This window comes from Triturus cristatus, chromosome 1_1 (genome assembly GCF_964204655.1).
Source record: "Triturus cristatus chromosome 1_1, aTriCri1.1, whole genome shotgun sequence".
NCBI classification, from domain to species: domain Eukaryota; kingdom Metazoa; phylum Chordata; class Amphibia; order Caudata; family Salamandridae; genus Triturus; species Triturus cristatus.
In genome coordinates this window covers 1,123,241,029-1,123,256,424 of record NC_140579.1, presented here as the reverse complement: position 1 = coordinate 1,123,256,424, position 15,396 = coordinate 1,123,241,029, and positions in this window count along the sequence as shown.

The window sequence follows — 15,396 nt, the reverse complement described above, 5'->3', positions numbered from 1 at the left end:
TGCAGAGGTGTTTGGTCAATGTAGGGGGTCTTGCTGGGGTGGTGTTTCAGGGTTTAGTGCAGTGCAGTGGTGTTCGGCCAGTGTAGGGGGTCGTACAGGGGGGTGGTGTTTCAGGGTTTAGGGCAGTGCATTGGTGTTCGGGCAGTGTAGGGGGTCATGCTGTGGCTGGTGTTTCAGGGTTTAGGACAGTGCAGTGGTGTTCGGGCAGTGTAGGGGGTCGTGCTCGGGTTGGTGTTTCAGGGTTTAGTGCTGTGTAGTGGTGTTCGGGCAGTGTGAGGGGTCGTGCTGGGGCTGGTGTTTTAGGGTTAGGGCAGTGCAGTGGTGTTCGGGCAGTGTAGGGGGACGTGCTCGGGTGGTGTTTCAGGGTTTAGGGCAGAGCAGTGGTGTTCGGGCAATGTAGGGGACGTGCTGGGTGTGGTGTTTGAGGGTTTAGGGCAGAGCAGTGGTGTTCGGACAGTGTAGGGGGTTGTGCTGGGGGTGGTCTTTCAGGGTTTAGGGCAGTGCAGTGGTGTGCGGGTAGTGTAGGGGGTCGTGCTGTGGGTGGTGTTTCAGGGTTTAGGGCATTGCAGTGGTGTTCGTGCAGTGTAGGGGGTCGTGCTGGGGGTGGTGTTTAAGGGTTTAGGGCAGTGCAGTGGTGTGCGGGCAGTGTACGGGGTCGTGCTGGGACTGCTGTTTCTGGGTTTAGGGCAGCGCAGTTTTGTTCGGGCAGTGTAGGGGGTCGTGCTGGTGTTTCAGGGTTTGGGCAGAGCAGTGGTGTTCAGGCAGTGTAGGGGGATGTGCTGGGGGTGGTGATTCAGGGTTTAGAGCAGTGCAGTGGTGTTCGGGTAGTGAAGGGGGTCGTGCAGGGGGTGGTGTTTCAGGGTTTAGGGCAGTGCAGTGGTTTTCGGGCAGAGTAGGGGTTCGTGCTGAGGGTGGTGTTTCAGGATTAAGGGCAGAGCATTGGTGTTCGGGCAATGTAGGGGGTCTTGCTGGGGGTGGTGTTTCAGCTTTCAGGGCAGTGCAGAGGTGTTCAGGCAGTGTAGGGGGGCTTGCTGGGGTGGTGTTTCAGGGTTTAGGGCAGTGCAGTGGTGTTTGGGCAGTGTAGGGGGGTCCTGCAGGGGGTGGTGTTTCAGGGTTTATGGCAGTGCAGTGGTGTTCGGGCAGTGAAGGGGGTCATGCAGGGGATGGTGTTTCAGTGTTTGGGGCAGTGCAGTGGTTTTCGGGCATCGTAGGGTGTCTTGCTGGGGTGGTGTTTAAGGGTGTAAGGCAGTGGTGTTCGGGCAGTGTAGGGGGTCTTGCTGGAGGTGGCGTTTTAGGGTAGTGCAGTGGTTTTCAGGTAGTGTAGGGTGTCTTGCTTGGGGTAGTGTTTTAGGTTTTAGGGCAGTGAAGTGGTGTTCGGGCAGTGTGGGGGATCGTGCTGGGGGTGGTGTTTTAGGGTTTAGGGCAGTGCAGTGGTGTTCGGGCAGTGTAGGGGGTCATGCTGGGGGTGGTGTTTCAGGGTTTATGGCAGTGCAGTGGTGTTCAGGCAGTGTAGGGTGTCGTGCTGGTGCTGGTGTTTCAGAGTTTAGGGCAGAGCAGTAGTGTTCGGGGAGTGTAGGGGGACGTGCTGGGGTGGTGTTTCAGGGTTTAGGGCAGAGCAGTGGTGTTCGGGCAGAGTAGGGGTTCGTGCTGAGGGTGGTGTTTCAGGATTAAGGGCAGAGCATTGGTGTTCGGGCAATGTAGGGGGACGTGCTGGGAGTGGTGTTTTAGGGTTTAGGGCAGAGTAGTGGTGTTCAGGCAGTGTAGGGGGTTGTGCTGGGGGTGGTCTTTCAGGGTTTACGACAGTGCAGTGGTGTGCGAATAGTGTAGGGGGTCGCTCTGTGGGTGGTGTTTCAGGGTTTAGGGCATTGCAGTGGTGTGCGGGCAGTGTACGGGGTCATGCTGGGACTGGTGTTTCTGGGTTTAGGGCAGTGCAGTGGTGTTCGGGCAGTGTAGGGGGTCGGGCTGGTGTTTCAGGGTTTAGGGCAGAGCAGTAGTGTTCAGGAAGTGTAGGGGGATGTGCTGGGGGTGGTGTTTCAGGGTATAGGGTAGAGCAGTGGTGTTCAGGCAGTGTAGGGGGTTGTGCTGGCGGTGCTGTTTCAGGGTTTAGAGCAGTGCAGTGGTGTTCGGGCAGTGTAGGGGGTCGTGCAGGGGGTGGTGTTTCAGGGTTTATGGCAGTGCAGTGGTGTTCGGGCAGTGAAGGGGGTCATGCAGGGGGTGGTGTTTCAGGGTTTAGGGCAGTGCAGTGGTTTTCGGGCATCGTAGGGTGTCTTGCTGGGGTGGTGTTTAAGGGTGTAGGGCAGTGGTGTTCAGGCAGTGTAGGGGTTCTTGCTGGGGGTGGTGTTTCAGCTTTCAGGGCAGTGCAGAGATGTTCGGGCAGTGTAGGGGGGCTTGCTGGGGTGGTGTTTCAGGGTTTAGGGCAGTGCAGTGGTGTTCGGGCAGTGTAGGGGGGTCGTGCAGGGGGGTGGTGTTTCAGGGTTTAGGGCACTGCAGTGGTTTTCGGGCAGTGTAGGTGGTCATGCTGGGGGTGGTGTTTCAGGGTTTAGGGCAGTGCAGTGGTGTTCGGGCAGTGTAGGGGGTCATGCTGCGGATGGTGTTTCAGGGTTTAGGGCCGTGCAGTGGTGTTCGAGCAGTGTGAGGAGTCATGCTGGGGCTGATGTTTTAGGGTTTAGGGCAGTGCAGTGCTGTTCAGGCAGTGTAGGGTGTTGTGCTGGGGGTAGAGTTTTAGGGTTTAGGGCAGTGAAGTGGTGTTCGGGCAGTGTAGGGGGTCATGCAGGGGGTGGTGTTTCAGGGTTTCGGGCAGTGCATTGGTTTTCGGGCGGTGTAGGGGGTCTTGCTGGGGTGGTGTTTCAGGGTTTAGGGCAGCGGTGTTCAGGCAGTGTAGAGGGTCTTGCTGGGGGTGGTGTTTCAGGGTTCAGGGCAGTGCAGAGGTGTTCGGGCAATGTAGGGGGTCTTGCTGGGGGTGGTGTTTCAGGGTTTAGTGCAGTGCAGTGGTGTTCAGTCAGTGTAGGGGGTCGTACAGGGGGGTGGTGTTTCAGGGTTTAGGGCAGTGCAGTGGTGTTCAGGCATTGTAGGGGGTCATGCTGTGGCTGGTGTTTCAGGGTTTAGGGCAGTGCAGTGGTGTTCGTGCAGTGTAGGGGGTCGTGCTGGGGCTGGTGTTTCAGGGTTTAGGGCCGTGTAGTGGTGTTCGGGCAGTGTGAGGGGTCATGCTGGGGCTGATGTTTTAGGGTTAGGGCAGTGCAGTGGTGGTCGGGCAGTGTAGGGGGTCGTGCTGGGGCTGGTGTATTATGGTTTTCGGTAGTGCAGTGGTGTTCGGGCAGTGTTGAGGGTCATGCTGGGGGTGGTGTTTTAAAGTAGTGCAGTGGTGTTAAAGGTTGTATAGGGTGTTGTGCAGGGGGTGGTGTTTTAGGGTTTAGGGCAGTGAAGTGGTGTTCGGGCATTGTAGGGGGTCATCCTGTGAGTGGTGTTAAAGGGTTTAGGGCAGTGCAGTGGTGTTCGGGCAGAGTAGGGGGTCGTGCTGGTGCTGGTGTTTCAGAGTTTAGGGCAGAGCAGTAGTGTTCGGGGAGTGTAGAGGGACATGCTGGGGTGGTGTTTCAGGGTTTAGGGCAGTGCAGTGGTGTGCGGGTAGTGTAGGGGGTCGTGCTGTGGTTGGTGTTTCAGGGTTTAGGGCATTGCAGTGGTGTTCGTGCAGTGTAGGGGGTCATGCTGGGGGTGGTGTTTAAGGGTGTAGGGCAGTGCAGTGGTGTGCGGGCAGTGTACGGGGTCGTGCTGGGACTGGTGTTTCTGGGTTTAGGGCAGTGCAGTTTTGTTCGGGCAGTGTAGGGGGTCGTGCTGGTGTTTCAGGGTTTGGGCAGAGCAGTGGTGTTCAGGCAGTGTAGGGGGATGTGCTGGGGGTGGTGTTTCAGGGTTTAGAGCAGTGCAGTGGTGTTCGGGCAGCGTAGGGTGTCTTCCTGGGGTGGTGTTTAAGGGTTTAGGGCAGTGGTGTTCAGACAGTGTAGGGGGTCTTGCTGGGGTTGGTGTTTCATCTTTCAGGGCAGTGCAGAGGTGTTCAGGCAGTTTGGCGGGCTTTCTGGGGTGGTGTTTCAGGGTTTAGAGCAGTGCAGTGGTGTTTTGGCAGTGTAGGGGGGTCGTGCAGGGGGTGGTGTTTCAGGGTTTAGGGCAGTGCAGTGGTTTTCGGGCAGTGTAGGTGGTTTTCGGGCAGTGTAGGTGGTCGTACTGGGGCTGATGTTTTATGGTTTAGGGCAGTGAAGTGGTGTTTGGGCAGTGTAGGGGTCGTGCAGGGGGTGGTGTTTCAGGGATTAGGGCAGTGCAGTGTTTTTCGGGCAGTGTAGGTGGTCGTGCTGGGGCTGATGTTTTAGGGTTTATGGCAGTGAAGTGGTGTTTGGGCAGTGTAGGGGTCGTGCAGGGGGTGGTGTTTCAGGGTTTGGGGCAATGCAGTGGTGTTCGGGCAGTGTAGGGGTCGTGCTGGGGCTGATGTTTTAGGGTTTAGGGCAGTGAAGTGGTGTTTGGGCAGTGTAGGGGTCGTGCAGTGGGTGGTGTTTCAGGGTTTAGGGCAGTGGAGAAGTGTTCGGGCAGTGTAGGGGGTCTTGCTGGGGGTGGTGTTTTAGCTTGCAGGGCAGTGCAGAGGTGTTCGGGCAGTGTAGGGGGGCTTGCTGGGGTGGTGTTTCAGGGTTTAGGGCAGTGCAGTGGTGTTCGGGCAGTGAAGGGGGGTCGTGCAGGGGGGTGGTGTTTCAGGGTTTAGGGCAGTGCAGTGGTTTTCGGGCAGTGTCGGTGGCCGTGCTGGGGGTGGTGTTTCAGGGTTTAGGGCAGTACAGTGGTGTTCAGGCAGTGTAGGGGGTCGTGCTGCGGCTGGTGTTTCAGGGTTTAGGGCCATGCAGTGGTGTTCGAGCAGTGTGAGGGATCATGCTGGGGCTGATGTTTTAGAGTTTATGGTAGTGTAGTGCTGTTCAGGCAGTGTAGGGTGTCGTGCTGGGGGTAGTGTTTTAGGGTTTAGGGCAGTGAAGTGTTGTTCGGGCGGCGTAGGGGGTCGTGCTGGGGTGGTGTTTCAGGGTTTAGGGCAGTGCAGTGGTGTTCGGGCAGTGTAGGGGTCATGCTGGGGCTGCTGTTTTAGGGTTTAGGGCAGTGAAGTGGTGTTTGGGCAGTGTAGGGGTCGTGCAGAGGTGGTGTTTCAGGGTTTAGGGCAGTGCAGAGGTGTTCGGGCAGTGTAGGGGGTCTTGCTGGGGTGGTGTTTCAGCTTTCAGGGCAGTGCAGAGGTGTTCGGGCAGTGTAGGGGGGCTTGCTGGGGTGGTGTTTCAGGGTTTAGGGCAGTGCAGTGGTGTTCGGGCAGTGAAGGGGGGTCGTGCAGGGGGGTGGTGTTTCAGGGTTTAGGGCAGTGCAGTGGTGTGCGGGTAGTGTAGGGGGTCGTGCTGTGGTTGGTGTTTCAGGGTTTAGGGCATTGCAGTGGTGTTCGTGCAGTGTAGGGGGTCATGCTGGGGGTGGTGTTTAAGGGTGTAGGGCAGTGCAGTGGTGTGCGGGCAGTGTACAGGGTCGTGCTGGGACTGGTGTTTCTGGGTTTAGGGCAGTGCAGTTTTGTTCGGGCAGTGTAGGGGGTCGTGCTGGTGTTTCAGGGTTTGGGCAGAGCAGTGGTGTTCAGGCAGTGTAGGGGGATGTGCTGGGGGTGGTGTTTCAGGGTTTAGAGCAGTGCAGTGGTGTTCGGGCAGCGTAGGGTGTCTTCCTGGGGTGGTGTTTAAGGGTTTAGGGCAGTGGTGTTCAGACAGTGTAGGGGGTCTTGCTGGGGTTGGTGTTTCATCTTTCAGGGCAGTGCAGAGGTGTTCAGGCAGTTTGGCGGGCTTTCTGGGGTGGTGTTTCAGGGTTTAGAGCAGTGCAGTGGTGTTTTGGCAGTGTAGGGGGGTCGTGCAGGGGGTGGTGTTTCAGGGTTTAGGGCAGTGCAGTGGTTTTCGGGCAGTGTAGGTGGTCGTACTGGGGCTGATGTTTTATGGTTTAGGGCAGTGAAGTGGTGTTTGGGCAGTGTAGGGGTCGTGCAGGGGGTGGTGTTTCAGGGATTAGGGCAGTGCAGTGTTTTTCGGGCAGTGTAGGTGGTCGTGCTGGGGCTGATGTTTTAGGGTTTATGGCAGTGAAGTGGTGTTTGGGCAGTGTAGGGGTCGTGCAGGGGGTGGTGTTTCAGGGTTTGGGGCAATGCAGTGGTGTTCGGGCAGTGTAGGGGTCGTGCTGGGGCTGATGTTTTAGGGTTTAGGGCAGTGAAGTGGTGTTTGGGTAGTGTAGGGGTCGTGCAGTGGGTGGTGTTTCAGGGTTTAGGGCAGTGGAGAAGTGTTCGGGCAGTGTAGGGGGTCTTGCTGGGGGTGGTGTTTTAGCTTGCAGGGCAGTGCAGAGGTGTTCGGGCAGTGTAGGGGGGCTTGCTGGGGTGGTGTTTCAGGGTTTAGGGCAGTGCAGTGGTGTTCGGGCAGTGAAGGGGGGTCGTGCAGGGGGGTGGTGTTTCAGGGTTTAGGGCAGTGCAGTGGTTTTCGGGCAGTGTCGGTGGCCGTGCTGGGGGTGGTGTTTCAGGGTTTAGGGCAGTACAGTGGTGTTCAGGCAGTGTAGGGGGTCGTGCTGCGGCTGGTGTTTCAGGGTTTAGGGCCATGCAGTGGTGTTCGAGCAGTGTGAGGGATCATGCTGGGGCTGATGTTTTAGAGTTTATGGTAGTGTAGTGCTGTTCAGGCAGTGTAGGGTGTCGTGCTGGGGGTAGTGTTTTAGGGTTTAGGGCAGTGAAGTGTTGTTCGGGCGGCGTAGGGGGTCGTGCTGGGGTGGTGTTTCAGGGTTTAGGGCAGTGCAGTGGTGTTCGGGCAGTGTAGGGGTCATGCTGGGGCTGCTGTTTTAGGGTTTAGGGCAGTGAAGTGGTGTTTGGGCAGTGTAGGGGTCGTGCAGAGGTGGTGTTTCAGGGTTTAGGGCAGTGCAGAGGTGTTCGGGCAGTGTAGGGGGTCTTGCTGGGGTGGTGTTTCAGCTTTCAGGGCAGTGCAGAGGTGTTCGGGCAATGTAGGGGGGCTTGCTGGGGTGGTGTTTCAGGGTTTAGGGCAGTGCAGTGGTGTTCGGGCAGTGAAGGGGGGTCGTGCAGGGGGGTGGTGTTTCAGGGTTTAGGGCAGTGCAGTGGTGTGCGGGTAGTGTAGGGGGTCGTGCTGTGGTTGGTGTTTCAGGGTTTAGGGCATTGCAGTGGTGTTCGTGCAGTGTAGGGGGTCATGCTGGGGGTGGTGTTTAAGGGTGTAGGGCAGTGCAGTGGTGTGCGGGCAGTGTACGGGGTCGTGCTGGGACTGGTGTTTCTGGGTTTAGGGCAGTGCAGTTTTGTTCGGGCAGTGTAGGGGGTCGTGCTGGTGTTTCAGGGTTTGGGCAGAGCAGTGGTGTTCAGGCAGTGTAGGGGGATGTGCTGGGGGTGGTGTTTCAGGGTTTAGAGCAGTGCAGTGGTGTTCGGGCAGCGTAGGGTGTCTTCCTGGGGTGGTGTTTAAGGGTTTAGGGCAGTGGTGTTCAGACAGTGTAGGGGGTCTTGCTGGGGTTGGTGTTTCATCTTTCAGGGCAGTGCAGAGGTGTTCAGGCAGTTTGGCGGGCTTTCTGGGGTGGTGTTTCAGGGTTTAGAGCAGTGCAGTGGTGTTTTGGCAGTGTAGGGGGGTCGTGCAGGGGGTGGTGTTTCAGGGTTTAGGGCAGTGCAGTGGTTTTCGGGCAGTGTAGGTGGTCGTACTGGGGCTGATGTTTTATGGTTTAGGGCAGTGAAGTGGTGTTTGGGCAGTGTAGGGGTCGTGCAGGGGGTGGTGTTTCAGGGATTAGGGCAGTGCTGTGTTTTTCGGGCAGTGTAGGTGGTCGTGCTGGGGCTGATGTTTTAGAGTTTATGGCAGTGAAGTGGTGTTTGGGCAGTGTAGGGGTCGTGCAGGGGGTGGTGTTTCAGGGTTTGGGGCAATGCAGTGGTGTTCGGGCAGTGTAGGGGTCGTGCTGGGGCTGATGTTTTAGGGTTTAGGGCAGTGAAGTGGTGTTTGGGCAGTGTAGGGGTCGTGCAGTGGGTGGTGTTTCAGGGTTTAGGGCAGTGGAGAAGTGTTCGGGCAGTGTAGGGGGTCTTGCTGGGGGTGGTGTTTTAGCTTGCAGGGCAGTGCAGAGGTGTTCGGGCAGTGTAGGGGGGCTTGCTGGGGTGGTGTTTCAGGGTTTAGGGCAGTGCAGTGGTGTTCGGGCAGTGAAGGGGGGTCGTGCAGGGGGGTGGTGTTTCAGGGTTTAGGGCAGTGCAGTGGTTTTCGGGCAGTGTCGGTGGCCGTGCTGGGGGTGGTGTTTCAGGGTTTAGGGCAGTACAGTGGTGTTCAGGCAGTGTAGGGGGTCGTGCTGCGGCTGGTGTTTCAGGGTTTAGGGCCATGCAGTGGTGTTCGAGCAGTGTGAGGGATCATGCTGGGGCTGATGTTTTAGAGTTTATGGTAGTGTAGTGCTGTTCAGGCAGTGTAGGGTGTCGTGCTGGGGGTAGTGTTTCAGGGTTTAGGGCAGTGCAGTGGTGTTCGGGCAGTGTAGGGGTCATGCTGGGGCTGCTGTTTTAGGGTTTAGGGCAGTGAAGTGGTGTTTGGGCAGTGTAGGGGTCGTGCAGAGGTGGTGTTTCAGGGTTTAGGGCAGTGCAGAGGTGTTCAGGCAGTGTAGGGGGTCTTGCTGGGGTGGTGTTTCAGCTTTCAGGGCAGTGCAGAGGTGTTCGGGCAGTGTAGGGGGGCTTGCTGGGGTGGTGTTTCAGGGTTTAGGGCAGTGCAGTGGTGTTCGGGCAGTGAAGGGGGGTCGTGCAGGGGGGTGGTGTTTCGGGGTTTAGGGCAGTGCAATGGTTTTCGGGTAGTGTAGGTGGCCGTGCTGGGGGTGGTGTTTCGTGGTTTAGGGCAGTGCAGTGGTGTTCAGGCAGTGTAGGGGGTCGTGCTGCGGCTGGTGTTTCAGGGTTTAGGGCCATGCAGTGGTGTTCGAGCAGTGTGAGGGGTCATGCTGGGGCTGATGTTTTAGGGTTTAGGGTAGTGCAATGCTGTTCAGGCAGTGTAGGGTGTCGTGCTGGGGGTAGTGTTTTAGGGTTTAGGGCAGTGAAGTGGTGTTCAGGCGGTGTAGGGGGTCGTGCTGGGGTGGTGTTTCAGGGTTTAGGGCAGTGGTGTTCAGGCAGTGTAGAGGGTCTTGCTGGGGGTGGTGTTTCAGGGTTCAGGGCAGTGCAGAGGTGTTTGGTCAATGTAGGGGGTCTTGCTGCGGGTGATGTTTCAGGGTTTAGTGCAGTGCAGTGGTGTTCGGGCAGTGTAGGGCGTCGTAAAGGGGGGTGGTGTTTCAGGGTTTAGGGCAGTGCAGTGGTGTTCGGGCAGTGTAGGGGGTCATGCTGTGGCTGGTGTTTCAGGGTTTAGGACAGTGCAGTGGTGTTCGGGCAGTGTAGGGGGTTGTGCTGGGGCTGGTGTTTCAGGGTTTAGGGCTGTGCAGTGGTGTTCGGGCAGTGTGAGGGGTCGTGCTGGGGCAGGTGTTTTAAGGTTAGGGCAGTGCAGTGGTGTTCGGGCAGTGTAGGGGGAGGTGCTGGGGTGGTGTTTAAGGGCTTAGGGCAGAGCAGTGGTGTTCAGGCAATGTAGGGGGACGTCCTGGGTGTGGTGTTTGAGGGTTTAGGGCAGAGCAGTGGTGTTCGGACAGTGTAGGGGGTTGTGCTGGGGGTGGCCTTTCAGGGTTTAGGGCAGTGCAGTGGTGTGCGGGTAATGTAGGGGGTCGTGCTGTGGGTGGTGTTTCAGGGTTTAGGGCATTGCAGTGGTGTTCGTGCAGTGTAGGGGGTCATGCTGGGGGTGGTGTTTAAGGGGTTAGGGCAGTGCAGTGGTGTGCGGGCAGTTTACGGGGTCATGCTGGGACTGGTGTTTCTGGGTTTAGGGCAGTGCAGTTTTGTTCGGGCAGTGTAGGGGGTCGTGCTGGTGTTTCAGGGTTTGGGCAGAGCAGTGGTGTTCAGGCAGTGTAGGGGGATGTGCTGGGGGTGGTGTTTCAGGCTTAAGAGCAGTGCAGTGGTGTTCGGGTAGTGAAGGGGGTCGTGCAGGGGGTGGTGTTTCAGGGTTTAGGGCAGTGCAGTGGTTTTCGGGCAGCGTAGGGTGTCTTCCTGGGGTGGTGTTTAAGGGTTTAGGGCAGTGGTGTTCAGGCAGTGTAGGGGGTCTTGCTGGGGGTGGTGTTTCAGCTTTCAGGGCAGTGCAGAGGTGTTCAGGCAGTGTAGGGGTGCTTGCTGGGGTGGTATTTCAGGGTTTAGGGCAGTGCAGTGGTGTTTGGGCAGTGTAGGGGGGTCGTGCAGGGGGGTGGTGTTTCAGGGTTTAGGGCAGTGCAGTGGTTTTCGGGCAGTGTAGGTGGTTTTCGGGCAGTGTAGGTGGTCGTGCTGGGGCTGATGTTTTAGGGTTTAGGGCAGTGAAGTGGTGTTTGAGCAGTGTAGGGGTCGTGCAGGGGGTGGTGTTTCAGGGATTAGGGCAGTGCAGTGTTTTTCAGGCAGTGTAGGTGGTCCTGCTGGGGCTGATGTTTTAGGGTTTAGGGCAGTGAAGTGGTGTTTGGGCAGTGTAGGGGTCGTGCAGTGGGTGGTTTTTCAGGGTTTAGGGCAGTGCAGTGGTGTTTGGGCAGTGTAGGGGTCGTTCTGGGGCTGATGTTTTAGGGTTTAGGGCAGTGAAGTGGTGTTTGGGCAGTGTAGGGGTCGTGCAGGGGGTGGTGTTTCAGGGTTTAGGGCAGTGCAGAGGTGTTTGGGCAGTGTAGGGGGTCTTGCTGGGGGTGGTGTTTCAGCTTTCAGGGCAGTGCAGAGGTGTTCGGGCAGTGTAGGGGGGCTTCCTGGGGTGGTGTTTCAGGGTTTAGGGCAGTGCAGTGGTGTTCGGGCAGTGAAGGGGGGTCGTGCAGGGGGGTGCTGTTTCAGGGTTTAGGGCAGTGCAGTGGTTTTCGGGCAGTGTCGGTGACCGTGCTGGGGGTGGTGTTTCAGGGTTTAGGGCAGTGCAGTGGTGTTCAGGTAGTGTAGGGGGTCGTGCTGCGGCTGGTGTTTCAGGGTTTAGGGCCATGCAGTGGTGTTCGAGCAGTGTGAGGGGTCATGCTGGGGCTGATGTTTTAGGGTTTAGGGTAGTGCAGTGCTGTTCAGGCAGTGTAGGGTGTCGTGCTGGGGGTAGTGTTTTAGGGTTTAGGGCAGTGAAGTGGTGTTTGGGCGGCATAGGGGGTCATGCTGGGGTGGTGTTTCAGGGTTTAAGGCAGTGGTGTTCAGGCAGTGTAGAGGGTCTTGCTGGGGGTGGTGTTTCAGTGTTTAGGGCAGTGCAGTGGTGTTCGGGCAGTGTAGGGGTCGTGCTGGGGCTGATGTTTTAGGGTTTAGGGCAGTGAAGTGGTGTTTGGGCAGTGTAGGGGTCGTGCAGGGGGTGGTGTTTCAGGGTTTAGGGCAGTGCAGAGGTGTTCGGGCTGTGTGGGGGGTCTTGCTGGGGGTGGTGTTTCAGCTTTCAGGGCAGTGCAGAGGTGTTCGGGCAGTGTAGGGGGGCTTGCTGGGGTGGTGTTTCAGGGTTTAGGGCAGTGCAGTGGTGTTCGGGCAGTGAAGGGGGGTCGTGCAGGGGGGTGGTGTTTCAGGGTTTAGGGCAGTGCAGTGGTTTTCGGGCAGTGTAGGTGGCCGTGCTGGGGGTTGTGTTTCAGGGTTTAGGGCAGTGTAGTGGTGTTCAGGCAGTGTAAGGGGTCGTGCTGCGGATGGTATTTCAGGGTTTAGGGCCATGCAGTGGTGTTCAAGCAGTGTGAGGGGTCATGCTGGGGTTGATGTTTTAGGGTTTAGGGTAGTGCAGTGCTGTTCAGGCAGTGTAGAGTGTCATGCTGGGGGTAGTGTTTTAGGGTTTAGGGCAGTGAAGTGGTGTTCGGGCGGTGTAGGGGGTCATGCTGGGGTGGTGTTTCAGGGTTTAGGGCAGTGGTGTTAAGGCAGTGTAGAGGGTCTTGCTGGGGGTGGTGTTTCAGGGTTCAGGGCAGTGCAGAGGTGTTTGGTCAATGTAGGGGGTCTTGCTGGGGGTGGTGTTTCAGGGTTTAGTGCAGTGCAGTGGTGTTCGGGCAGTGTAGGGGGTCGTACAGGGGGGTGGTGTTTCAGGGTTTAGGGCAGTTCAGTGGTGTTCGGGCAGTGTAGGGGGTCATGCTGTGGCTGGTGTTTGAGGGTTTAGGACAGTGCAGTGGTGTTCGAGCAGTGTGAGGGGTCGTGCTGGGGCTGGTGTTTGAGGGTTAGGGCAGTGGAGTGGTGTTCGGCAGTGTAGGGGGTCGTGCTGGGGCTGGTGTTTTATGGTTTAGGGTAGTGCAGTGGTGTTCGGGCAGTGTAGGGTGTCGTGATGGGGTGGTATTTTAGGGTTTAGGGCAGTGCAGTGGTGTTCGGGTAGTGTGGGGGGGTCGTGATGGGGGTGGTGTTTTAGGATTTAGGGCAGTGCAGTAGTGTTCGGGCAGTGTAGGGGGTCATGCTGGGGGTGGTATTTCAGTGTTTAGGGCAGTGCAGTGGTGTTCGGGCAGTGTAGGGGGTCGTGCTGGGGGTGATGTTTCAGGGTTAGGGCAGTGCAGTGGTGTTCGGGCAGTGTAGGGGTTCGTGCTGGGGCTGGTGTTTTAGGGTAGTGCAGTGGAGTTAAAGGTAGTATAGGGTGTTGTGCAGGGGGTGGTGTTTTAGGGTTTAGGGCGTGTTGGACCTGGCCGTTTTTTCAGGGTCATCCCTAAACTTGTTGCCTTCCTCCTATATTTTTTCTGACCTGTTGTTGGCTGTTTTATGACTCTGGGCACCTTACCACTGCTGATCAGTGCTAAGGTGCATATGCTCTCCCTATGGTAAAATGTATACATTGATTGGTGTCCATGTTTGGCTTATTTGGTTTACTATCAGCCCCTAGTAAAGTGCACCAGGAGTGCTAGGGCTTTTAAATACAAATGCTGCTGGTGGGCTTGCAGCACTGGTTGTGCCACCCACAGAAGCGGCCTAGTAAAATGTGTCTAAGGTCTGCCACTGCAGAAACTGCGTGCAGTCTGGTACTGTCGCGCTGACTGCGCAAGTGCACCCACTTGCCAGTCCCCAAACCTTCCTTTAACTACATATTAGTCACCCCTCTGGTAGGCCCAAGGGCAGAGTGCATTGTAAGCATAAGGTAGGACATGCCCTGATGTGTGTGGCATGTCCTAATAGTGAATTACAGCCATTTTCGTTTTTCACTATTGCAGGCTACCTGCTCTCCATAGGCCAGAATGGGCTGCTGGAATTATTACACGCTATAATCCCAGCGGACTCAGAGAGCATGGTAGAAAGTCAAGTTTAGTATGCCTGAACTCAGAATAATAAAATACTTCTTTTAGTAAAGTTTATTTTAATATCCTGTGTTTGTAAATACTACTTTTAGAAAGTTAGTATTTACTTGCTTAGCCATTTCAGTCCGCCTCTGCTGTGTGTGTGTGTGCTGCCTAGTTTCAGTGAGGAGCAGGGCTGGGGAATTCCAGGAGACAGGCTGGCTGCCAGGTGGTGGGTAGAGAGATTACACCAGGATGGGTGGGAGGAGTACACCTTTGACTCTGAATGGACCTGTGCTCTGCCACCACAATGCCGGCTCCGCCCCCTGTGGAGCGGCTGATGTCTCTGCCCTGCTGCTGAAAGGAAAGAGCAGAGTCACCATAACAAAGTGCTCCAAAACTGGACTGAGCCAGGCCCTGGCCCCCTGGCGACAAAGAACAAAAAAATGGTGCTATAAAAGAAGGAGCCCTGCTCCTAAGAAATCAGATCCTGTTTGCGCCAAGAAGAAACTCTGCCCGAAGAGAAGGACCTGGGAAAGCTGCATGGAGGAATACTGTCTCTGACCTGTGAGACTGGCCTGTGGTGGGTGCCTTGCTGCAAGAAGGAGAGGAAGAAAAGACTTGAGAAGAAAAGACTTTGTGCTTACAAACAATCTCCAAGGGCTTGCTTGTGAACTTGCCCCCTGAACTGCGCCCCAGGAACAGTGGGCGCTACCTTTCCCCAAGAAGAGGAGAAGCTGCTGGAGGCGATCCTGTAACGCTGACCCCAGAAGACCTGTGCGCCCCTCATCTGAGCACCGGGACATCTGCCACCGGGGCTACTGCGAGCACCGCAAAGACCTGTCCACCTGGTCCAAGCACCGCAAGCAACTGCCCCCCGAGCCGTAGCTCGCACCGCAAAGAAGAGACTGACTAGGCTCAGAGCGCCGAGCCTCTGCGACCCCCCTGGCCGTGGAAGCCCTGTAAGGACCTTCGAATCACTGTGCGTCCTCTGAGTGAAACCGGCAGCGCGATGCGCTGAAGAAATTGCCCCCGAGCTTCCCCTCCTGCTTCTGACCTCTGGTGCGAGTCCGGAAGCCTAGACGTGCCCCATGAAGCATCGCCATCCCCTAACCTCAAGGGACAGCAGCGCGATGTGGGACACCCCTCACAGACTTCTGGTGCCGCCAGGAACTTTGCCCTTCAAGAATTTAAGGTACTGTGTGCAGCGCGCTGAAGTACGACCCGTCCGTTGCTTGGTCCAGGCCGTACTGGCGCTTTAGACCCGCTACGCTGTTCACGCGTGAAGCGTGAAGTTTTGCAACCTTCGTAGCAGCTGTGCGAGGCGACCCGGAAAGGTACGAACCGTACTCCATTTAAAGTATAGGACGTTGCTCACGCAAGAAGCGTGAGGTTTTGAAAGAGGCGTACCGAACGTGTACGACACGTACCTACGAGGGTATGGTCCGTACGGTTCACGTCCCGAGTACGCGTGCTCACGCGAGAAGCGTGGGAAACGGCAAGGCACGTCCAAAACTTGGTACGGAGCGTACTAGAGGCGCTACGAAGTGCACAGACACCCCAAGAGAGCTATTTGAAGTAGAACATTGCCATTTTTACATCTGTGGACTGCCTAAAAGCATTGAAAGTAACAGGAACCTTATTTAAAGAGAAAAGACTGTATTTGAAGCCTGCATAAGAGATTTATATAAATAACTATATTTCCATAAATACAGCCTTGTATCTCTGTGTGGTGGGGTGGTGATTATTGTGTGGGATATCTTGATCGCTTAACCTAATGCCCTCTGGAAATCTAGCCTGACTGCTCGCGCCACGTTACCTAGAGGGTGAGCAGGGGTTATTTTTAAAGAGGTAATCCTACGCCCTGACTTAGATGAAAAGGGTCCCTGCTTGTCGCAAGTGTATACCTGCGCCAACCAGAGACCCCGGATTCTAACATTGGTGGCAGCGGTGTGGATTTACGGATTTGCGTTCTTGGTGTCTACGCAGTAGTTACTAGCCATTGCACTGTGAGGACAGTCCAGTAGCTTGAGCCACAGAACTTTTAAAAATTAAATTTTGCTTGCCAAGAAAAAAGATCCCTTGTGTTTGGAGTCATGCCTGGCCCAAACAGCATTGAGAAAACGACCTCTGAAACCTCTGAAGGAGGAGAGATGGAATGGGATGAGTCAAAACTGGATAGCTACAAGA